General features: G+C 44.1%; 1 protein-coding gene across 3 annotated transcripts in view; it reads right to left on the bottom strand.

Moving 5' to 3' along the window:
• Nucleotides 1–23,122, bottom strand: part of BACH2 (BTB domain and CNC homolog 2) — a 367,615-nt gene extending 344,493 nt beyond the window's left edge. The window contains exon 1 of one of the 3 annotated variants that reach the window (XR_010836225.1): nucleotides 22,781–23,122. The gene's annotated coding sequence lies outside the window, so the exon portion shown is untranslated. The remainder of the gene's footprint in view (nucleotides 1–22,780) is intronic. The other 2 variants (XM_059083223.2, XM_067011484.1) reach the window with 2 other exon arrangements.
• Nucleotides 23,123–26,103: the final 2,981 nt, after the last annotated feature.

Consider the following 26,103-nt stretch of genomic DNA (forward strand, 5'->3'; position numbering starts at 1 on the left):
TCTTTAAATGATCAGCATTAATGTTAAGAAGCTGCAGAGGTAGACACTGAAGTCTTCGGCGTTGGCAAATCCTAGAATTACCCTTCCTTCACACAGGATGCCTGTGGATAAATGTCTGCCTTGATATTTTTTTTTTCTAAAAACAGGTTAGGGAATTTGTAATTGCCTTCTTTGCAAGAATGCAAATTCGATGGCCTGCAGATTCCCTTAATAGAAAGAGGGAGGATTGGAGGAAAGTTCAATAAAGTTGTGGGAACTGCAGCTTTCATTATAGATTTGGAGATTTAATTTCCTACCATTTATCCCCACCTCCAATTCCTCACCCCCCAATAAACATAACCCCAGGTACTCATTCCTCTTTATACCCTAGGATAATGCCATCCTGGTAACAATCTCATCTTAATTATCCACTATTCATTTGCCAGAACTTCTCTTGGAGAAAGAAAAGTGTAACTGTAAGAGAAACCTTAGTAATACAAATTCAGTCTTTTAATATCTTACCCCTTTCAAACTCTATCTAGATGAAAGAGTTTACTATTTTCATTCTTCCTTCAGAAAATGTGTTAAGGCAGAAAAATTCTTGCACCTTAGATCCTTTTGTAAAGGCTGCCTTAATATTTTTTTTTTTTTTTTGCGGTACGCGGGCCTCTCACTGTTGTGGCCTCTCCCGTTGCGGAGCACAGGCTCCGGACGCGCAGGCTCAGCGCCATGGCTCATGGGCCCAGCCGCTCCGCAGCATGTGGGATCTTCCCGGACCGGGGCACGAACCCGTGTCCCCTGCATCGGCAGGCGGACTCGCAACCACTGCGCCACCAGGGAAGCCCCTGCCTTAATATTTTGATATAGTGTTTGAGGTAACAAAAGTCTGCAGTTTTTTACTATGTATAAAATAGTAAAATACTAATACTATATATAAATAATAAGGTCCTACTGTATAGCACAGGTATCTATATTCAATATCCTATAATAAACCATCATGGAAAAGAATATATGTATGAATCGCTTTGCTGGATACCAGAAACTAACACAACATTGTAAATCAACTGTACTTCCATTTTTTAAAAGTTTGCAGTTTTTAACTGCAGTTTTGGCTTTTCTTCACAAAGCCAAGTTTCAGCCTCATCTCCAAGATAATTTAATAACCTAGCTGCCTTTGTAATTCTACTTCTACATATATGCCCAACAGAAATGCATTGTGTGTTCACCCAAAGATACGTACGAGAATGTTCAACATCAGTGCTATTCATAATGGCCAGAAAACTGAAAACTACACGTAGAGACAACAGTGGCATATTCACACAATGGAATACTACATAGCACCGAGCATAAAAAATCAAACATTATATGCAACAGCGTGAATGGATTGCACAAACACTGAATGAAAAGGAGCCAGACACAAAACAGTACATGCTACATGATTCCATGTATATAAAGTTCAAAAACAGGCAAAGCAAATAGAATAACAGGTGTGAAAATTCGAGTGGCTCAGCATAGCAAAATTGAGCTAAAGAGCTGGATTCAAATTCAAATTTTATCATTCATCATGCAAACTCGGCTTCTCTGCCTTCTACTTCTATAAAATGGAGCCAACAGTAAAGACTGAATGACATAACAGTATACTTTTAGCAAAAAAAAAAGATATGCAAATGCTTATCACTGTTGCCTGAAATATTCAATGATATTGTTCTTACCGAGAATTCTTTAAGTTATAAGGTTGTATACTCATGTAAGTAAAAATGTAACTGGAAATACAGTATTACAAATTTTGTTATTTAAAGGACTTCTTAACAATTAAAGATATGCAACATTTACAATACTTAGACCTCACACTCCTTCATCCTCAGACTCAGCTGACCTCTCAACTGCCTCGTACCTTCCCATCTTTTCTCTCTTGTTCCCAACTCTACTCCCTTCCTACCCCGCCATGCCCTCTTCTCTCTGCCTGGTGGAATCCTACCCACTCTTGAGTGCCCGGTCAAGGCATCCTTCTGTGGGGCACCCGTCCAGGCCATGGTGAACTTTCTTTCTTTTTTGATTGAGTGCCTCTACCAAGTGTTTGCGACAGTTCCTGGATCAGAGTGTTGAATAGCTATTTATCTCTCATATCATCATTTAACAAGTCATAGGCTCATGTCTGGTCTCCCTAGTAGGCTGTATTTTTTCCTAAAGGCAGGGACCTGTGTGATATTTATTTTAATCGCCCTCAATGCTCTGTACATTGTAGACACTAAATAAATGCTTGCTATACTGATGCTCTTTTTGTGTGTTCAGGAAAGCAGGCATCTCTGAAAGTAGGACAAAGGCACACACTGGGGTTTCTTCTTCGAGTAAGTGGATTCTGTCAGTGGCATCTCATCTCTACAACTCTCTGTGTTAAGCTCTGATATTCTTTTCTCTGAGAGTTCTCAATCATGCTACACTTTGGAATCCAGACTAGCACTTTCAAATAGAAATATAAGGTGAGCCATATATATAATTTAAAATTTTCTAGTAGCCACATTAAAAAAAAGTAAAAAGAAACAGGTAAAATTTAAAACTTTTACTTAAACTTATATATTATCATTTCGACATGGAAACAGCATAAAAAACTATTAAAGAGACATTTTGTCCTTTTTGGTATACTAAATCTTTGAGATCCAGTATATATTTTATACTCACGGCACACCTCGATTTGGACTAGCCACATTTCAAGTGCTCAAAAGCCACATGTAGCTAGTGGCTACCATACTGAACAGCACAGGCTAAACTGGAATATGTGATTTCAAAGCATTCTGAAAAAATCTAAGATCAGGTACACCCTATAGAAATATGCAGTAATCTTCCTAAACCTTGCTCTTAAAAATTGAAAAATATACTTCAGGCAACTGTGTTTATTTTTTAACATCCTTATTGGAGTATAATTGCTTTACAATGGTGTGTTAGTTACTGCTGTATAAAAAAGTGAATCAGCTCTACATATACATATATCCCCATATCTCCTCCCTCTTGCATCTCCCTCCCACCCTCCCTATCCCACCCCTCTAGGTGGTCACAAAGCACCAAGCTGATCTCCCTGTGCTATGCGGCTGCTTCCCACTAGCTATCTATTTTACATTTGGTAGTGTGTACATGTCCCTGCCACTCTCTCACTTCATCCCAGCTTACCCTTCCCCCTCCCCATGTCCTCAAGTCCATTCTCTATGTCTGAATCTTTATTCCTGTCTGGCCCCTAAGTTCATCAGAACCATTGGGGTTTTTTTTTAGATTCCATATATATGTGTTAGCATACGGTATTTGTTTTTCTCTTTCTGACTTACTTCACTCTGTATGACAGACTCTAGGTCCATCCACCTCACTACAATAATTCAGTTTCATTTCTTTTTATGGCTGAGTAATATTCCATTGTATAAATGTGCCACATCTTCCTTATCCATTCATCTGTCGATGGACACTTAGGTTGCTTCCATGTCCTGGCTATTGTAAATAGTGCTGCAATGAACATTGTGGTACATGACTCTTTTTGAATTATGATTTTCTCAGGGTATATGCCCAGTAGTGGGATTGCTGGGTCATATGGTAGGTTTTTTTGTTTGTTTATTGTTTTTTGTTTTTTTTGCGGTATGTGGGCCTCTCACTGTTGTGGCCTCTCCGGTTGCGGAGCACAGGCTCCGGACGCGCAGGCTCAGTAGTTGTGGCTCACGGGCCCAGCCGCTCCGCGGCATGTGGGATCTTCCCGGACCCGGGCACAAATCCGCGTCCCCTGCATTGTCAGGCAGACTCTCAACCACTGCGCCACCAGGGAAGCCCGGTAGTTTTATTTTTAGTTTTTTAAGGAACTTCCATACTGTTCTCCACAGTGGCTGTATCTGTTCCCACCACCAACAATGCAAGAGGGTTCCCTTTTCTCCACACTCTCTCCAGCATTTATTGTTTGTAGATTTTTTCAGGATGGCCATTCTGACCAGTGTGAAAATATTTGCAAATGAAGCAACTGACAAAGGATTAATCTCCAAAATATACAAGCAGCTCATGCAGCTCAATGTCAAAAAAACAAACAACCTAATCCAAAAATGGGCAGAAGATATAAATAGACATTTTTCCAAAGAAGATATACAGATTGCCAACAAACACATGAAAGGATGCTCAACATCACTAATCATTAGAGAAAGGCAATTGTATTTTTAACAGCTATTAAGTTCAATCTCATTATCTACTCAGTATTAAAATGGTGATCAATCTAAAATTCAGTAAGATGCTAAAATTATTAAAAATAAATTTATAAATTATAAAAAATTTTGGACCTGGGACTGTCTTATTCATTTTATGTCTTCCCAGAGCACTCAGCCCAGAGCTTTGAACACAGGAAGTGCTCAGTATATATTCATGATGAATGAATGAATGAATGAATGAAAGAAAGAACAAAACAAGCAAGTAAACTGGTAGCAAAAAGTCTAGTTTTCCACCTCACAATTACTAATATTATAACATGTGGTGACATTTATTCACAGTCATTTATGGATAAAGAAATCAAAACGTGAAGAATCACACTAAGATGGAATTTAGATGTTAAGTCAATCCTATAAAAGGAGGGGAAACCCTGCTAAATTAAAATTAAAACAATCATAATGCACTAAAGTTATTAAAATGTCTATAGTACTTTACATTTTATAAAGCCATCTGTCATATATTATCTCTTCTAGATGACATATATACACCACATATTATCTAAGCCAACCATCAAAGTACAGTTTCTTTAGCCTATATGCCAAAAGAAAATAGATCTGGAAATATGTGCTTAAACCAAGTAACTCATGGTTACACGGACTTAAAACACAACTTTTATTCATGAAAAGTTTTCCCTATTCATTTCTGCCATACAGTGAAGCATACTTTATATCTGATTGTAAGTCATTTACATTTACTTCTTTATTTTGGAATCTTATGACTATCATGTTAAGTATTAGTTTTACTAAGGACATCAAAAGAATAAATGACTAATTACATAAAGGGAAAAGGATGAAATGAATCATGGGTTCCACCTGAACTTCATCAGTTAAAAGGATGAGTAGCAAAATCTTTAAGGAAAAAAAGAGATGAGCTTAAATTAGTCATGGTCTTTTGAAGGGGAAAAGGTAAAACTATTTTACTTGCCTGATATAGATCTAGAATCTAAAAGATAAGGGGCACTGTGGAGAATCACTGTAAAATACTCAGACTTCAAAGGTTCCTATAAGGTCAAAATATGGAATACGGACAAGCAAAAAAAAAAAAAAAAGGCTAAATATAAAATCAATCTATTATGAGATGCTTTTATTATTTAAATGTCTCTTTTGAGTATTCTTAACAGGTACTCAGAACCTTAATCCACTTTGGAAATATTAAAGAATACAGAAGAAAAAATTTTGAAGAAATTAACATAATTAACATAACATAATTAACATAAGAATCTCATCCTATATATTAAAAAGAAAAAAATCACTATTATATTACGTTTTAATTGCTATAAGCTGCCCCAGTACATAAGCAAGCTAACTTCTACTTTAGGGGAAAAGTGGACAAATCAATTTCAAACTAATTCAGCAAAAAAAATTTGTTTGCTTTATGTATACATAACACACTAAGATTTTTTTTTTTACTTTTTAAAAATTGAGATATAATTGACATATAACAAACACTACATTTGTTTCAGGTCTACAACATAGTGACAATATATTGTGAAATGATCACCCAAGTAAGTCCAGTTAACATCCATCACCACACATAATTACAAATTTAGTTTTTCTTATGACGAGTAGTTTTTAAATCTACTCTCTTAGTAACTTTCAAGTATAGAATACGGTATTATTAACTACAGTCAGGCGTTTTAAATTGATAATGTCACCTATGAACTGGTAATTTTCAGTTGAGTTTATAGTTTACTAAATAAAATCACTGAATCTTAAGAATTATAAAGAAGGACCTTAGAAACAACGGGCCCAGTGCCTCTCAAACTTTAATGTGTAAGTGAGTCCCCAGAGAGATTCTGATAAAATGCTGATTGTGAGTCCATAGATGTGGAGTGGCCTGAGATTCTGCATTCTAACAAGCTCTGGGTGATGCCAGTGGTGCTGGTCCAGGAACCACATGTCAGGTACCGAGGCTCCAGTCAAGCCTAAAGGAGACCCCACAGCTTTTGCTTGGCATCTCCAGCCACCAGGACCTGAAAACTGCCTGCACTGGTAGACGCTGCAAGGATCTGACTTGTGGAGCAACACAGAAAGTTGGCTTCCTCTTCTAATGATAGAAGAGAGACACCCTTTCTCTCCCTACATCTCCCTCCCTCCATGGTCAACATCTTCCTTAAAATAGCCCCTTGGGACGGGGCACAGTATTCCCTACATGGCACAGCCCTGGGAACAGTTGAGCAAGACCACGGCATTGCCCCATCTAAATGGCACGGTTCACTTAACCTGGCTCTATGGAAGTCTCACCTTCTGTAAGCACCAAAGACCACATGCACCGGCAGCTCACAATCTTGTAGAGAAACTGGTCCCAAGCAGGTGTGCAAATTCTGTTCCTGAACAGGTTAATTTTTTTTTAACCCAAATGTAGGAATTTACATTTATTCCTGTTAAATGTCATCTTGCTACTTTGGGCTTGGCATTTTCTGAGGTAATTTAAAAATAACAAATCAAATGAGAAATATTTTCAGAAAATAACAACTCACAAAATCCATTTCAAATTTATTATCTAATATGTAATATGTATACACATATGCAAAAAACCCACATACTGTTAAAAAAATAATTATAAAAAAATAACATCATTGGGACCACTTTTCAGGCTGGAAAATAAAACGTTTTGAGGACCTTGGAAGCCCCCAAAGAGTTCCTTCCCCACCCTATCCCACTCCATCACCTCTAGAGGTAACCACTACACTGATCTTTTTGGGTCGCAATCATTCCCTTAATTTTCTTTATAGTTTTAACATCTATATATACATCCCTAAACAATCCACTTAGTTTTGCATGCTTCTGAACTTTACATAAATGGAATCATTCTGTACATATTCTTCTGTGTCTTGCTTCTTTTCATTGGACACTATGTTTTTAAGATTCATTCATATTGGTTCATGAATTTTTGTTTAACCGACACTTACACAGAACTTACTACATGACAGTCACTCTCCTAAGCAGGTCAAAAGTATTAACTCATTTAATCTTCCTAACAACACTATCAGGTAGATACTGTCATTTTCCCCAGCATACAGATGAGGAAACTGACCTGCAGTGAGGTTAAGAAACTTGCCCAAGGTCACAAAATAAGTGGCAGACCTGGATTTTGAACCCAGGCAGAATCCTTGCTGTTCAGCACATCTCCACACCCTCCTGTATGTGGTGTTATTGGCTCTTTTTTTTCATGGCCAAATAGTATCCCAGTGCCTAAGTACAGCAAAACCAGTTGATTCAATATGATGTTGATGAGTATTTGGGTTGTTTCCAGTTTTTGCTCTTATAAGCAATGTTTCTTTGAACATTCTTGTCAGTGTTTCTTGAAGCACATGAGTTAAGACTTTTTCCTAAATGTATATCAAGGAGTAAGATTGCTAGATTGTAAGTTAGTAACAGGTGGAACCTGGTTAGGTAAGAAACTGTTTTCCAATGTAATTGTATCAAGTTATACTTCTACCAACTATCTATAAGAACTCCCATTCCTCCACATCCTTACCAACACATGGTATGTCAGATATGTAAATGTCTGCCAGTCCAGAGGATATGGTATATTACTATGATTTTAACTTGCATATGTTTGATTATTAAACTAGCTGTCTGGGTTTCTTTTGTGAAGTGCTTGTTTAAGCATATGAATGTACAGCATCGTTTTTCTATTGGGTTGTCTGGCTTTTTCTTATTGATTCATGTGTTCTTTACATATGCTGGACCAGTACCATAAATGTCCCACAAATATCAATCAATCACTTTGGGCTTGTTTTCTCACTCTTCATGGTTTAATGAACGGAAGTTCTATTCACAATTTTTTTCAAACAAAAGAAGTGAAGGCCTCCTCACACATTTTAAGCTTTTTGTACTATTATAGAAGAATTTCCTAGGGCTGCACTTAGAATCCTTCATATCTCTTCATTAATTATATCTTAAGAAGGTCTAATTTGGCAGTGGTCAAGAAAAGGACAGTATATACTGACAATGACTGATATGGAACACTAAAGCTGATGAACCTGACATCTATAAAATCTCGAAGGATATCAACTTGGGAATTTGAACCATTTCAGCAAATCCCACAATATTTCGAGGATATACACAGATCCAACTCCTCCTTTTAGGGCTTTCCTGTCGGCCAGTCTTCGTCAGCTCTCTTTTCTCCCCACACCTACCACACTTACCTCTACTGTTCATCCTGGCCCTTGATCACATCCTGCCGTGCACTGTACTTCAAATGCTTCATGACTATATATGTCACCTCCAAGATGAAACGTAACTTCCCTACAGACTGGGACTGTATTTCACACACCACATCCTGGGCCTAACAGAGTTCGCTGCAAAGAGGAAGCCCCTCGATAAGTCATTCTTGATTTGTACAAGAAGAAAGTTTAGGACAAATTAAGAGAACTTCAGAGCCAACATATAAAACTCATACATTAGGAAACTGTACAAAATAAAAACATAGATCAGTTTGAAAGATATTTAACAAAAGTTGAGTGAGAAGAAAACACTGATGAAAAATATATCTGAAATGGTAGCGTGGGAACAGGTTATAAGGAGCTTTACAGGCTCTGCTGAGGACTTTGGACGTGTTCAGTGGGCAAGAAGCCATAGGTGATTTTTCAGGGACAGTCAGTAAGTCCGTTCATTCATTCAACAGATACGTGTTTAATGAGCAGCCCCTTAGGGCCAGACACTTTTCCAGGCCCTTGGACTTCCACAGTGACCAAAGGAGACAAGGGCCCCTGAATCCTGGAGCTGATTTCATAGTGAGGGAGACAGATGGAAAAGCAAGCCATGCATACAGGAGGCCAGAGGGTGATAAAAGCTATGGAGAAAAGGAAGGAGAGGAGTGGGCTTGGGGTGCCTGGGAAGGAGGATGGTTCCCCCGACTCCACAGGGTCAGGGAAGGCCTCTCTGATGGGGGCAGGAGACAGATCAAGGCCACAAGGGAAGACTGTGTGTCCCCCCTGGATCTCCTTCCCATTCCCCCAGACCTACCTGGCTGTATGAGCATTTTAACAGCAAGAAGGCAATTCGAAGATCCCTATCCTCTTTCACACCCTGAGTTCTGAGCCTCCTCCTCCCCTTAAGTCTCCCCAGTCACCCCACCCCATCCTGATGCATTTCTGACCCCGTGGGGATTCTCCAACTCCAGGCTGGTGGCAGAACTATCTCAATGTCTTGTCCTCCTTTGCAGATTTCCCTGAGTCCAGGCCTACTTCCTCCCTGGCTTCCAAAGCTGGGGCCTCCCTTGGGTTTCTTCCTGGTTCCTCAGAATCCAGCCTCCTTCCCAGGATGCATTCTTAGACACAGGTGGGAAGCCAGTTCAGGCTCCCCTTCCAATTTTCTTCTCGCCTGAAAGACCCTGAGGCCACTTGCTCCATGAGCAAGAGGCCAGGGTCAGGGAGGGGAACCATGTCGGTGCACGTGTGTTCACATGGGTGTTACATACATGTATATGGAGTGCATGCATATATGTGCAACATGCCTGGGTCTGTCCAAGAACGACGTGAGAAAGGGTGTGGGCATGTAGGCAGGAGCAAAAAGAATCTACGAGAGCAAATGAGAAGAGGTGAGCGTTCACACATAGAAAGAAATGCAAAACTTGCCAAGAGAGAGAAAGAACAAGAGGCCCAGAAAGGAAACTCTACCAGGTAGCAAGACACCAGGGTAAAAAGAGTAACAGGGAAGTATAAGTATTAAAAATAAAAAATGCTGAGAAGATGGCAGGAAACAACAACAAAAAGATCCATCTAAAAGGAAGTGTGAAAGAGGCAAGACCGACACAAAATTTCAACTAATAACGTTCTTATTTTGCACTTCTCTTTATAAAGCATTTATATCCCAGATCAAGGCTGATGTAGCAAGCAAGGCACAAAGGCCACTGGCTCTAGTAGCTAGGAGACAAGTGATGGAACATTTCTAAAGATGAAGTGTTTAGAATGAAAATAACTGTAAATGTAAATGCAGATGCTGGTCTCATAGTCTGGAAATTCAGTTGCTTTCACTACAGAATGTAAAAAGGGAAGGCTCTTGGGTAAGACCTCTGCAGTACAGAGCTAAGAGAGTGATCGCTGTTGGTCTGACCAAACTGCAGGCAAAACCAACCCAAACAAAACAACAAAACAAGAATGCTCCCACACAGAGATGCAAGGAGATAGATAGGCTGCAACATACAAACACACACCTAAATTCCCTGTGATGCTCCAGGGTCTCTGGGCAGCACTGCAGCCGTGGAAACGGGGCAGCACCCTCCTTCCTGTGATAACTGCTCCTTCTCCACTTGGCTGTTTCCTCTGACTCGCATTTTCTGTGACCCTTCCTCTTGGAATCCTCTGACAATGACTCACATGGCAATAGTCTAGCCAGGGGTCCCACAGCTCACCACAGCAGACTGCTGTGTAGGAGGCGGGCAGCTTGGCCAACCAGGGTCTGGACCAGCTTTTTCCTTTCTCTGTTCAGGGAGGATTTGCTTTTCAGCCACATTTCCCTCAAAACACAGCTCCGACGGGAGATGCTTACTGCACAGATTTCTAAACGATGAAATGATCTGAGTTTGGCAACTTGGTCATAACGAAACTAAAAACAGTAAGATGAAAAAACAATAGTGTGATCGTCACACCTACAGAAAACAACTTTATACTTGGGTGAAATCAAGAGATCAGGAAAAAAAGCTCAAACTAATATTTTCCAACCTTTCACTAACAGCTAGGGCTAAAACCACATGTTTTGAAGGTCTTGCACTGTGTTATTATTAGAAGTCACAATTCTATTGATACTGATGAGTCATTTGTATCGGCGGAAACCAAGAACTTCCATCAACATCATGTTACACACAGTCACTGTGGCTTGGCTTTTTCTTTATTACTGGTCAAAGCAGCTTCAGCATGCTTATTGAAGCCAAAAAAAAAAAAGGAGGCGAACTCCACAAGGAAGTGCAAAGCTTTCCTTTCCCCAGCTGATCTCACTTTAATCATCCTTCTCAAGATAGCTTAGGATGCTCTGATCAACTTGTATCTGCAAAAGGAAGTTTATTTATAAACCTCAAAAAAGTAACATTTTCACTTTCCGATGAAAATAAGCAGAACTGAACTCCAAAAACAAACAGCGAAACCATTTCACATGCCAGCTTTAAAATGACCCAAGGTCAGGTTTGGGGTTTTGGGGTTTTTTTTTAACCTTAATAACATGCAACAGATATAAACAAAATCTGTCATTACTTAAGGAGTTGAACCACACAAAACAAAGTGGGGCTGGCCGCTGAGCTCCCCCCTGCCCGCTGCCCTGCTCCGGGCACACTTTCCTTACTCGTGCAGGGAGAAGTGGGTCAGGTCCGGGTTACACCAGGGAAGCCTAAGTTAACGGTTCAGGAAGGTTCCTTCTGGTGCTTCGGAGGAAATAACAGCATAGACCCTTTCCTTTACTCTCATCCCCCTTCCCCTGGCCCCAAAAGAGTCCCAGAAAATTTAAAGGAAGTAAAAAATCGGTTTTCTTGGGGGCTTCCCAGAAATGCTGTGATGCTTATGCAGTCCCAGCCAAGGCAGAAATATGCCTAGTTTTCTACCTGGGAACCAAGGTCGGCAGTGACCACAGACCTGAAAATAGCCTCCCGGCAGCTAAATGGCCGAGGTGCTCTCCAAGGCAAAGCTGGTGCTGTGGGCAGATTACAGAGGGGCCAGCTGAGGGCTGTAACAGCTGCATGAGTCAGCACTCGCTGCTGGTAGGAAACTGCTGACATGCTGAATGACTCGCGCAGGCAGAAGGTGCACACACCTACCCGGCCAAAACAAAAACAAGGTACATGCAAATCGGCCAACAGGAACCTCTCTTCCCTCGCAGTTCCTATTTTCCAAGGTTAAACCCCAAATAGACACAATCTATGCCGCAGCTCAAAAAGCAGTAGTCACAACTAATAATAATGTAGACTGGTAATAAACAACTCACTCTCCGTGTTGTGATGTGTGGAACAGCTGCATTCAAATCTCACAAGCCAGTTAATTTTAACCGGTTTTAATTTTAACTGGATTTAACTGCTTTTCCTCCCTTCTGAAAAAAATCAAAATAGTTACCCTATCGACCACAAAAACTGGTAACAGACAAGCACAGTTCCTGTTTTTCAGAGGGGACTTACTTTCAAACCCACAATATCGAGATGCTTAACATAAGTGGAAACTTAAAATTTATTGTTTGATGTGGGAGCTTAAACCTGAACACGAACTCAGATCCCACAAACGTTCTGGTGTAATCACATCTCACACTGAGTCCTATACATCTTTCATCTCCCTTCTCTCACTTAATACCAGAGCCAAAAATCTAGAGGAAAATGGGTTGTCTGGAACTCAGAACACATTTTCCCATAGAAATAACGCTATGTTCAGAATATTCCATGAAGGCTGTCTCAAATTTAAAATATGAGTGAGAGGTTACATTTATAGTTTAAAAAGAGAAAATAATACTATAACAGTAGTTCTTCCAAAGCCAATTAAAAACTCTGATTGACTGTTTGAGGAACCGTCTAATTAGAGGAAGATGGCAGACAGTCTTCTAGATGAGACTTTTGGGCTCTGTTTAGTTTCACCCTGGTTCTCTAAGCATGATTTAAATGGTTAATTTCACTTTAAAATGCATGACGTTCTCTTACTTTGGCATAACATATCATTAGAAAAATCTTTACAGTTGTGACTACTGTTTGCTTTGTATGCTCCAAAAAGTTGCTCAAGAGTTGGAAAAAAAGAAAGTAAGGGCTACAAAGACGGGATACCAGGGAGAGGGGAACAGAAAGAAATGGAGTCAGGGAGAGAGGAAGGCACCGAGGCATAACTAAACAGAAGGCAGAGGAAAAGTAGGAATTAGGGAGAGGCGCCCCACTAGACAGTGTACTCCGAGAGAAGGGGGGGAACTCGTCACCCAGCTGCTCAGAGATCCGACCTCAAAGGAAGAATGAAAGGTAAGAGTCCAGCAAGACATTTCCACAGGCTGGCGCTAGATGGCGCCATCAACTCAACATAGCATGGTTGCTGGAGGCGTCTGCGTCGGGGAGGGGTAGAATGGAGGGCAGTTCAGACTCTTCACAGCTGGGTATTCAGCCTGCAACACTTCTATCTAAAAGAAGCATGGCTTCATTAATCAATCAACTTCTCCAAATGTCCAGATGTCACCACCAACCATGCTAAACGCGCGGGGCATGCCAATTTTGAAATAGACTTAACTCAATTTTTATAATAGAACTGTGGGCTGGGGAGGCAGAAGAGTGAAATCCATTGCTCTTTTTTTTTTTTCTTTTAAAATTCAACATTTAAGGATAATAGAGTATTTCAGGTTCACTGCTACTGACTAACTGACAAAAATGCCTAATCATAGACCAAGTGGTTTTCCCCTGAAGCTCAGTTTAAATGTCAAATAACATACCATCTCCTTACCTGGGTTTATGCGATCAGATCCAGTATCTGGCAAGAGAAAGGTGATGCTCGCTGACAAACATATTATCACATTAAAAATTACCTGCCCTTCATATTTTTTAACATCTTTATTGGAGTATAATTGCTTTACAATGGTGTGTTAGTTTCTGCTGTATAACAAAGTGAATTAGCTATATGTATACATATATCCCCATATCTCCTCCCTCTTGCATCTCCCTCCCATCCTCCCTCCCTATCCCACCCCTCTAGGTGGTCACAAAGCACTGACCTGATCTCCCTGTGCTATGCGGCTGCTTCCCACTAGCTATCAATTTTACATTTGGTAGTTTATATATATGTCCATGCCACTCTCTCACTTCGTCCTAGCTTACCCTTCCCCCTCCTCGTGTCCTCAAGTCCATTCTCTATGTCTGTGTCTTTATTCCTGTCCTGCCCCTAGGTTCTTCAAAACCTTTTTATTTTAATTTTTTTTTTTAGATTCCATATATATATGTGTTAGCATACGGTATTTGTTTTTCTCTTTCTGACTTACTTCACTCTGTATGACAGACTCTAGGTCCATCCACCTCACTACAAATAACTCAATTTCGTTTCTGTTTACGGCTGAGTAATATTCCATTGTATGTATTGCCACATCTTCTTTATCCATTCATCTGTCAATGGACACTTAGGTTTGCCCTTCATATTTTCAATATTACAGTGGTTTATATGCTCTAATCTGCTTGTCTATATTCTCTGTCTCCAGGGTTGGGTTTATAAAGAGCCTTCTCTTCACTCAGAAATTCCCTCCCATCACCAGGGTACCTACCAATGTATGAAATTCTACTAGTCCCATCTCTAGGGTTTTACTTCTTTGGCTTTGTCTCCTATTAATAACCTGATGCTTCAGAAAGAACTAATGCACTAGGTATGCTCAGTTATTTATACCCTAGTAATATGGTTTTCATAAAAATCCTTTTCTGAGATTGGTTTTGAAAGCGAAGGAGGGGACCGGTTAAGGGCACTGGGTGGCCTAAAGGCAGCAAAGCACAGAGTGAAGAAGTCAGGGCAGAAAGCGGCCACTGGGAGAACTGAGAGTGAGCCTTGCTGGCTTCTTTACAATTGCAACAAGGACCGTCACCCTGATGCAGATCTTCCCAAGGAGATATGTGAAAAGTAAGGGTTAATGCCAAGTATGTCTACATTTTCCTCTTGCTGAATGGGTAATAATGTCTTTTATAGTTAATTTCATTTTTTTTCACAGTTTGACTCTTCAGGGCTCATTCATTTGCATAATATGGAAGCTTGAACCTATATAGATGTTCTACAAATCAATGCAAGTAATTCTCATACTAAATCAGCAGCTTTAATTTAAGCTCATCATTGTTTGCATAGAAATCTTTATGCACTCATCTGCTTGATTTTTTTAATCACTTAAAACCTCCAACAGTGACACACTAAGCATCTCCCCATTTAGCCATCTCCAAAATTTGAACTAAATACTGAAAAATAAGCACAGTACATTCATACGCTCGATCATTTCCCAAATTAAGCTTCAAGCGTACGATTAATGTTCCAGCAGCTCCAAGGATAACGCCGCTTGACGAAAGATGACAACTTGGACATCCAGCCCAGGAGAGAGCTGAGTCAGCATTCTAAACAGTGACCCTGGAAACCCGGGGTCGTCAGGGTCACTGCCAAACCAACTGCCAAGCCGAGTCCTTTAAAACCATTCAAATCTCCTGCTGAAGGTTGCAACATGCTAATCTGGCAAGATGATCTCTTCCTGAAATTGACTAGAATGAGGGCAAAGGTTACCTGCTTTTATCTGCTACTAGCAGCCAATATTTCTAATTAGGAACTCTAATGGAATTGGTTCTGAATGAAATTCTTCCTCTTCAGTAGAATAATCTACCTATTATAGGAATGGTTTCCTACACCTTTTCCTTCCTCATCCCAAAAGAAAGGAAGGAAGGAAGGAAGGAAGGAAGGAAGTCATGGGTTTCATGTTTTGTGTCTAGTTCTTCCTTTGTCTTTACATGTCATCACTTCCACGCTCTGATCCCCAGATGGACACTTAGAAGTGAGGAATGCAATTCTTAGAAAGTGAGTCAGATGAAAGACAACAGATACATTCACTCAGGTTCCCTGAGAAATTATTTTTCAATTTTATCTTTCACATAGATGTCAATAAAATATCCAGTATTTCAGAGTGAGATGGCCTATATTTCCACTTCTGAGACCTGGTAGAGAGCAAAAAGGAAAAGGGGGCGCAGACTAGCACAGTGGTTAAGAGAACAAGTTCTAGCATCAGACACCTAGTGTCCAATCCCAGCTCAGCTACTCATTAGCTGGATGACATCTGTGCCTCACCTTCTAATGATCACACCTGCCTCTAGGTGGTTATACGGATTAAATGAGTTAATATCAGTAACACACCTAGGAGGCTCCCAACACAGGTTGGCTACCGTCAGAAAAAAAGAAAACAGAGGCGTTTTAGCATACACTAAAGTCAATTTGTTTTAAATAGACACTGTCCGCACTCCTAAATGGTGCTAAGAATGGTCTATATAATCATCCTCCATCTGCAGAGGCTGGAGACCCTCCCACTCTCGGGTTGGCAGGGGCTTCCGATAAGCTGGACTCACATTTTCACTAGAGACCCTCACCCGGGGCCCACACACATCAGCCAACTGGGAGGGCATGGCTGTGTAGCTTCTAATCATTCAAATACTGTCAAAATGACCCTCAGTATGTCCAAAATAAGAATGCTAACTTGCATTTTTTTCCAAGTATAGAAGTGAACAGTATTCTTGGCAATTAACAATTCTGTTTTTATCAGGTTCTAAAGACACAGGTAAATAAATCAATTCTGGACTCTGTATACAGGAACCATTATTTGCCAAAATGACTCCACGGGTTATAGCATGGTTTATGCAATACTCCAAAAGGCCACAGACAGGAGTAAATTAATAGGTTTGGGAGAGCTAGCCTCCAGTTTCAGATAGGCCCTAATGGTACAATTCCTCCACAATTCCTCGGGGAGGGCAGCTCCAACCTCCCAACCAGGTCACATTCCCCAGTACATCCTCCAGTGCATAAAATACCTTTCCTTCACAGAACTTGCAATAAGTTATCTGTGGCTGTCTGATAAATGCCATCCCTCCTACCAGATGGGGTGCTTCATGGGGGCAGGGCCAGGACTGGCTTTGCTCTCCACCAGCACCATGATCACCTAGCACTCCACCTGCCACGTAAGAGAGTCTCAGTATGCGTTTGTTTAGTGAATGAATGAGGCACTTGCCCCTAAAGGATGGCATTTCTGGACACGTGGCCCATTTTATGGCATCCATGAGCTCCTGTTTCTCAGGAGAACACAGGAAAATAAAACCTGCCGATAATCTGTTGGTACTCAGAGACTAAGCAAACTTCCTGAGCAGCACCTTCACTTTGTTTCCCTACTTAAGAGAACAGGAGTAAACACGCTGGGCTCTCCCAGCTTTAAACTCCAAAGTGAAAGTCCAAGCTAAGCCTTCTATGGAGTAGACTTGTGAAGAGTCCGGAGGCAACTCCTGAAGCAATCACCAGGGAGAGACAAAAGGATGGCACAAGACTAAACTTGACAATGGACTTGGAAACTCAAAAAGTTTTCCTCTGTGACTAACCTGGAGTTTGTCCACATGCCAGCTGCAGGCTCAGAAACAAATGGAGATAATCACGAGAAGTATGGGAGGACTGGAAAGAGGAGGATTTAAATGCTTGGGAAAGGAGAAGATGAAAGCTGACACAAGCAGAAGAGGCAGCCGGCAACCAGGCAGTCGCTTGCAGGGGGCACCCGCGCCCTGTCCTACTGCCACCAGGAGAGGAACGAAGAGGTCAGGGAGGCAAATGACACATCTCAGAACCAAAGGCCAATTTATTATCAGGCTGAGGAACAAAAGAGAAGTTAACCAGGGGAATATGCTGGAGAAGTGGTGATTATGAGGTCACTGGGGAAGACTGAGAGACATTTTGGCTGTAATTTCCAATGACTAGGATGGACAAGCACGTGAAATGCTTTCAGACTGGGGAGATTTATTATTTTGGAAAAAAAATAGTTCAAGGAAAAACAAAGGCAACATTCCTGCCTGATTTTTGAAGTAGTGCCATTAGTAGGACAAGGTTCAATTTCCATATTCTTTAGAAAAGAAAGGGTCCTTGAAAAGGACATCCTGGTGGTTTTAAGGCGACTTCCAGCTTTAGGGAAGCTGAGGAGAATACTGATGGGAAGAGTAAGTTTCAGTTTTAGGGAAACTGACATTTGAAATTAACAAAAAGAAAAAAGAAGCAAAGGGAAAATAAGTAAAAACCTTGAATTGACAAAGAAAGAACTACTTTCTATTAAATATCATCCCAGACCAAAAAAGATGAGTAATATTCTGGGCAATCTGAGTTTACAAAATGTTTAATTCACAGCAGGTTTCAGTTTGGACTTGAACAATTTGTAAATATTTACATAAAATTTAAAAATGGAATAGGAATGGGTTATAAGCTGTCATCGACAATACAGGAGTGATTTTCTGTCATTCCCAAGGCCTTGGTGCTGCTTTCCCTAACTCGGCTTCAGCTCTGCCAAAAGCTTCTTATTTTCTTTTCCAGAGTAATGCCAATTTTTGCAAGCAGCCCTGACTTTTGAACTGCTAGTGCCTCTGACAGGGTCATATGTCACTGGAGCCTCTTCAACATCCCGACAAGGAAAGGAGAAGACAGGGAAGCAGATGCGGTGTTTGCTGTCTGAATCGCAGATTTTGACAGATATGTTGCATATTGCATTGTTCCCTGTTCCCTTGTACATGAGGGTAGCAACTGGGTTCTCTGTATGCTATGACCCCTACCCCACGCCCAGTCATTGACTCAGGGCTGGATTGTGTATATAGGACAGGGAAATAACCTTTAGACAGTCAGGACAACACACACTGCATTCTGATGAAATTCTTTCCAATGAGAACCTTCCTCTTCTGTAGAATGGGCACAATGCCTGCTTCCCAGGGTTGCCTTGAAGAGTTAACAAGATTATGTGTAGGGAAAGCAGTTAGCACTGTTTCTGGCACGTGGTGAACATTCAATAAATCACAGCTATTGTTTTAGTGGGTGTTCGAAAATGTAAAATTCTCCTGGAGGAGTCCTTAGGCATTACACAGGCATGTCACACCATTTGGTCAATAGCAACTACATAGAGGGCAGGTGACCCAAAAGCAATGGATTATTTACCTGCAGAGGATTATACGGTGCCCTTGATATTAATTATTTGCACCTTCACATTGTATTCTCTGTTAAAAAGAAAGCTATCGATCCCTGAGTGGGACTCAGTGCTGATTTCATTTGATTTAGAGTTCTGTTTTTCTTGCATTTTTCAATTTTCCTGACCACTGTTAACCATTCACTTGGTGGAGACTCACAAACTGTCTCCTACGTGCCAGGCCTTTAGAAAATCGCCAAATACAGAAATATTAAACAATAAGATGTTTTAGCTCACTCAGCAGTGGGAACCAGGCAGCCTGCAGGCCAGCTCTGGCGCTTACAGTGTTCCCACCCAGCGTTTAGAAAATGTTTGAGTGAATATTTAAAAATTAGGGGATTCCACATTAAAAAGCCCTGATATCCAGCTTCCCTCGGAAAAATTAGAAGATGTGGTAACACAAAGCCAGCATTCCCACCCATTCCTGCCTGGCAACAGTCGACGACAAGGAACTGAGACATAGTAGTGGTTGCCTGCCACTCCACGTCGTGCCCCCTCCTCACGGAGACCAGCGAGAAATGAAAATGAAGGGCCCCATGTTCAAGAATTATTAAGGCTCTCAAGAAGGCAACAGCAGAAGACTAACCACGTGTGAGGTCCTTCTGAGAGGGGGGAGGGGCCCTGTGCAACAGTGCAGGTCACATGCCCATGACACTGGTCCTTCTCTCCAAGCCCTCAGCCAGACAGGGAGGGTATTTATCTAACTGAGTATAAGCCAACATTTACAAGAAGCCAGACACTGTACCCCCTGAAATCTGAGGTATACAAAAAGTAGAGCAGTGGAGCCCAGCCCTGCTGAGCTAGACAGCCACTAGGATCTCTCTCCTCCCTTGTTAAGGCTGGATCCATACCAGAGACACTAGGCATGAGTTAATCCAAGTAAAATTAAACTGCTCCCAACAATACAGATTGGCCTGAGCCCTTTTGTTGGCATTACAGGAGCCTCGATCACAAATTCTGAGGAACAGCTCACAAGCGCTAATGAGTAAGTCCCCATTGGCTGTGCAGACAGTGGGCTCAGAAGTGAAGCGCTGGCCTAGGAGAGATGTGAATGTGAACCTGACCATCTGGCTCTCTGCGACTCACTTTGATCACAAAATGAATTGCAACAAATTGAAGAGCACATGGCTAGAGTTAATTGTCTCATCTGTAATCTGAACCTACTTTTAGGCAGTAATTATTACCCTCCATCAGGTGGAAACGTTTCTGACTACCACTGCAAAGTGCATTTTCCTGATGCACTGTAATGGATCATTAAATTCCATATCAGAAAAATACTTTGCATTTATGCAGTGCCTTTCATCCAGGGATGTCAGAGTAGTTTGCAAATAATTAAGCCCCTCACACTGCAGCCAGAGGTGAGTGACTGGAAGGGACTTGCCTGAGGACACTGAGTCAAAGGCCTAACTCAAAAGAATGGCTCTCTTCTTCCAGGCACTGATAATACTGAAAAGTGACTTGCCGGGTGCGGGTGTCCCTGACTCCCTCCCTCCCTTACCTCTTCTCCTCTACGGCAGATGCTCACATGCAACATACAAAGGACTGACAGGTAACTAACAGGCATGCATATAATTTAGCTATGAGCTCAGACACACACATACATGAGGAGAATGTTCTTCCACGTAATCCTGGCACATACAACACGAACTGACAATTTCAATCCACCTGCAGAACTGACGGTCACCAAAAGAATGAACACATTTATGATTACCAAGCGGCAAACGTAATGTCTTCCAAAATCCAAAATGAAAATATTATTCAGTACAAATAAAGTATGTTCTAACGATAGCACTTTATTCCATGGTTGTGTTTTCCATTTCTGGGACCCCCATTTAAATGCTATTCAAGTTCAGGAACAGCAAATAGGATGGAAGTGGACAATGAATGCATTTTTAAAGGCAGAACACTAGGAGGGAAAAACATTTCAGCCACTCAAAGTTTGGGGGTGAAATGATAAACTCCTGAAAACCTGAATTTATAATGGAAATGCTGACAGACCTTTCACGGGAGCAGTTTGAATGCACGGTTATTTAGCAACCAACCTCTCTTATTACGGACTGAAGACTAATTCTAACAAGATGTCATTTTGACTCACGTTTACTATTACCTGGAAGAAGGAAAAACGCCGTTTACTCGCGAGCTGCGAGCTGCCGGAGCACCAGGGTGGGGGCAATCTCACATTTTAAGCAAGACGCCGCCGCCTTGCCAAAAGAGCCTCTCCACTGAAGGAGGGGCAGCCCTTCCCGCTCAGCTTCTTTCATGTCAGCCGGAACCTTCGCAGCTCGACAAGGCTTTCCTACATGTTATATTTAAATGATCTGAGAAAACCGTTATCAGAGTTAACATCTCTAATTTTACTCTAAACAGACAAAAGCAAAATATCTCATTAGGCATCATCTCCGCCAAGGTTCGCACTAGGCAGGAAAGGATTTTTATCTCAAGTAATTACCCTTTTTAGTTAAACACACTCAACAGATGAAATTTACACAGGGAGTCAGAGACTGCAGCACTAGACAGTGACGGTGAAAACCGAGGAAAGCCGCGTCCAGCCGCCCGCCCGACAGCTGCGAGTGTGCAGCTCAGTCGGGGGTGAGGCGCCCTCATCCCTCTTGTTTCCCGGGGCCCAAGGGTCGCGGCGACGACGGTGACCGGACGACATTGCGAGGCGCTCCTTCTCGGGCCACAGACTAAACCATCGGACAGCGGTTGTGCAGGAACTTCCCCCAAGTTATCAAACTCCCCTACACGCGAGAGGATGCTGGGGATACCCTGCGCGCCCACGGTCCCCGAAGCCAGGGGTGCGCGGCCCCTTTCACACGCGTACACCCGGCCCTGCAGCTTCCTCTCACGGTCCGAGTTCCTGCAAATCCTCGGCCAAACCGAGGTCTCCGAGATGCTCACTCGAGTCCCCTCTCGCCGCTGCGGTAGCCCAGGAGCGCCGCCCGCCTCCCTCTCCATCGGCGCTCGGCTCCTGAGCACCCACCCAGTGAGAGAAGGAAAAGTGCGAGACCCCACAGGGTGCCTCGGCGTGGGGTAGGTGGAGAGGTGTCCCCTGGATAAACTCCTCTCCTAGGTGGAGCTTCTGGGGCTGGCAGACTTTAGTGTGGGCAGGGAGAGGACTTTAGTGTGTGGCACTTTGATTTCATGCAGAATCTTGGGGGAGGAAGGTGCAAGATTTCCCTCTCTGGAGGCACGAGCCCCTCGGCCTGAGCTCCCTGGGACGTATTTCAATAACCCGGTCATTGGTAGTAGTGATTCCACCCAGCGCGCAGCCTAAGATCTGCGCCGCGAGCCAGCAGCCTGCCTCTTCCCGGGACCCTAAACTTGGGCTTTGATGCCCCGCCAGTCGCTGTGGTCCCAGCTACCCGGCGGCGACTGACAGCCGAGCGCAAAGCTTCGCGGGGCAGCCCCGGGCGCGGACGCCGCGGGCAGGGAGGAGGCCGCCCGGCCTGGCACCGCGGTCGCGCGCTGGGGGCCGGGGCGCCCGGGCCTCGCGGGGCCGGGAGCGAGCCGTGGGTCTGACAGCTGCTTCGGCTCGCGCGGACGCGCGCCTCCCTCCAGCCCGCCCTCCCCACGCCTGACTTATTACCCTCTGCTCCTCCTCCCCCTGCTGTTCCAAAACACCCGTCGACGCGAGCAAAATACAATGCCGCCTCGCCCGCCGTAAACAGCCAGGCGAGAGAGCGCACAGTCGTCGCAGCGCGTCAGCCGTCTCGGCTTCCACCCCCTTACCGTTCCTAGAAAATGCCATAAAAGCGGGCAGGGCGCTCAGCGGGCGGCTGCGCGCCCGGCGGCCGCGGCTCCCTTCCCGCGCCGCTTCCCCACGCTTCCCCTCCTGCCCCGCGCGCCCGCTCCCCCCGCCAACTTGCCCCGCCGCCTCCCCGCCCGCCGCCGGGGCCCGGCACCCGCGGCCGGGGACTCACCTCGCCAGAGAACTTTGCGTCCTTTTCCGCCTCCTCTTCCCCGCGTCCTCCCGGTCCGCAGCCTGGGAGGGGGGTCACCGAAAGCTCGCGGAGAGGACGCGCATCACATGGCAGCACGTTCCCAGCCCCCCGAGTGTGCCGGGAAGGGGGAGGGGAAGGGTCGAGGGGAGGCCGGGGAGAAAGCGAGAGCCCGGCGGCAGCGGGAGTGGGCAGGCGGGGTGGCTAGGGCGGCGGCGGGCGCTCGCGTTAGCGCTGCTGCGACCGCAGCCCGGGCGTGCACGGTCGCTGCTGCCGCTGCTGCTGAGGCGGCGGCTGCTCGGCGCTGTTTGCTCCGGGCCGCTCGGCTCCCGCTCTCCCCGGAACGCCCACACTCTCAATCGCTACATTGTTGACATTCGGCGCTGACGTCACCCGCTCCCCATTCACAATAACTTTACGGGAGCCGGGCAGCGCACCTCCCCGGCCGCTGGGGCGCCGTACGCCCGGCGACTAGCGTAAGCCGCTCCGCGAATGGCGCTCCGGGGGCTGGGGCGGGGGACGGGGGGCGGGCGCGCGCTCGGCCGGCTCGCGGGAGGGGGCGCGCCTCACGCTGCCGCCGCCGCACTCCCCGCTTTGTGCGGCCGCGCGGCCTGGAGAGCCCCTTGCTCAGGGCCCGCCGGCCGCCTGGCTCGGTCCGGCCTTGCCCGTGACTCGCAGGGGCCTTGAAAGGCCAGGGCTGGGGGCTAGTGGGGTGGGGGGAGAGGTGAGGGCTGCTGTGGCACCTGGGGAGGGGGTGGCAGAGCCCAGGGCACTAGACCCGGGAACGGGAGCCAGACCTCGAGACCTGGGATTCCGGGGTTGTCTAGCGTTTCCCAGGAGGGGCAGGAAAAGATGCTCCACGGGCCGCTCGAAGCTGACCGGTCCCTCTCTTGGGAGGGGGTGGGGCGAGGAAGAGTAGCTTCTGACCTAACACTGATATTGACGTTTGAATCCTTTCCAGGAGGGCCTCGGCCTGTCCCACCGAGAGAGCCTCTAAGTCCCCACGCCAGGGTTTTAGAAGGGGCGCGAGCGAGCAATCGCGAAGCTCACTGAAAAGCCTACCTCCCAGCTGCAAATCCCTAGCTCCTGATGGGTTCCAACCTCCCCCCTGCCGCCCGCTCGGGAGGCCGCCAGGGTGATGCTGCTGCACTTTAAGGCCATCGTGTGGCTGCCCTGTCGGAAGAAAGCTTGATGATGGTAAGGGTTTTACAGAAAGTAATTAGGACTTCGATTGAACGAACATTTGCAATAAAAGAAGGTTATGTTAGTGTAGTGCTGGTGCCTGCCACTTTACGCCTGTCGAGGCCAAGAAATTCTGCCACGTTCCCTGAACACCTATAACTTGGGCCCCTTGTGTACAGGCAGTATCGTATTATTACATGTGGTGCTGATCTTTAATGAATATTATAAAACTTTGGCTCGCTCAACCGAGAGAAGGATCATAAATTCCTCCCCACCCCCCACCCCCGTAAAATGGGCACTGGCCTATGCTGAGGAAGCAGTGAAGCGCTACCCTGGGAGTCTCGTGATATCAGCCAAAGTATTGCTCTGAACCACCTTCGTTTGAGGGCAGAGTTTTAAAAGGCCCCATTTTGAACGTCTGCGTGGAAACCTAACCGATGGCTGAAAGGAAGCCGAAGAGGCCAAGGTAATTTTTCTAACAGCATTGCAGAGATTCGTTGGGTAGGTCGAGACCCACACTGGGAGCTTTCCTCTGCTAGCATCTCCAGTTTTCAGATGAACAGAGATCTCAGAGGTAGGAGGGGTCCTCAGTCTTCTGACTGTGGGTCTGGTGCCCCCTTTGACAAATCACCCTGCTTGTGAGGTCCCTGCCTGGCCTCAGGGCAAGAGCAGAGGATCCTGATGATCCCCGGTCTGCCTTGACGGGACCACTTCTTACAGTCTCATGAACAGTGATGTTTCTGCATTCCTCATTCTTGGAAGCATGTGAGTGTCAATGCGATAACTTTTTGCGTTTTTGTAGGGCCAAGAAATGTTTTTCTCACAAGAGCCAGGCTTGAGAAGATCCCTATGAGGGTCCAGTACATTCATTTCTCTTCAAACGGGCCGTGGCCGCCCAGCTGTGAATGGAGTTGGGTGCAACAGCGTGGGGTGTGGAGAGGGGGTGGAAGGGGGTACTACAAGCCCATTTTGCCACCTTGCTTCTGGTCCCAGATGGATGCAACAAAGCCTATTAGGTCATTTCAGTTAGTCTATTTGCCAAAGACTCAGACTGGAGCTTTCTTAGTTTGAAATTCTTGAGTATGGAATGGGACAGCAATTAGAGGTGAAAAAAACAAATGCAACTATGATAGGTTGTATTATTTAGTCATTCAAGGAGGTTGAACTAAGCCAGGTTGATCTCTAAGGTCACGTCCAGTAGTGCAATCACGTGCCTCCGTGGCGGTCAGTAAGACAAAATCTCTGCCTTTGAGGAGCTGGAAGTCTGGTAGAAAGTTAGTTATTGCATTTTCAAAGTTAGAAGTGGGTAATTTGAATTAAAGCCTGTAAAGCATATTCAGAATTACATGAAATTAGGATGGTACATCAAGAACTGGACACTCTTTTTTACCAGAACTGCTGCAGAGGTTAGGCTGTGGATGGCCTTGGCACTCTCATCGTGAACATTTGCCGGCCATTCCCTGGGTTTGCAGTGCTGCTCTGGGCACTTTGGGCTTTTACAATGTGAAACAGATGCAGGTCCTTCCCTCTGTATATTCATGGCGGTAACTTGTGTAGAGGTCAATTTATTTCCGGTGCCTGCAACATTCAACATTTCCTGATATACTTGTTTTTCCCTACATAATTAGATGTGTGTGCTGATCCAGAATATGGGCTTCATCTGTGATGCATTTCTAAGGCAGGATATGATTTCCAGGGACAATAATTTGTACCATAACATTGAAGTCAGTAAACTTTATCCATATAAATCTCCTTGATTTTATAAAATAAAATCAGAAAGATTAAAATATGCAGGAAACAAAAAGATGAGCAAAGGAAGACAGAAGAAAGAAGTGAGCAGTTCCCAAGTCTTTGATTTTTTCGCTCTCCAGCACCCTCTTATAGAATTTGAGGATGTTGAGAAGATATAATGGTTTTTCTTAGGCAGAATTTGAAATGTGGTACCTTAAATGAGACATAGCAGGACAAAGTTAACATCAGATGAGAGAGAACGGAGTGAGATGTTTAGAGGGAGGATACCAAAGTCAGGAGGAGCCAGTGCACTGAAGGAAGTTCTGTTAAGAAGAAACTGAGTTCTACTCATTGGGCAAATTCCTCAGAATTATGACTGAGGTTTATGATTT

The sequence above is a fragment of the Kogia breviceps genome, chromosome 13 (genome assembly GCF_026419965.1).
Source record: "Kogia breviceps isolate mKogBre1 chromosome 13, mKogBre1 haplotype 1, whole genome shotgun sequence".
In the NCBI taxonomy this organism is placed as follows: domain Eukaryota; kingdom Metazoa; phylum Chordata; class Mammalia; order Artiodactyla; family Physeteridae; genus Kogia; species Kogia breviceps.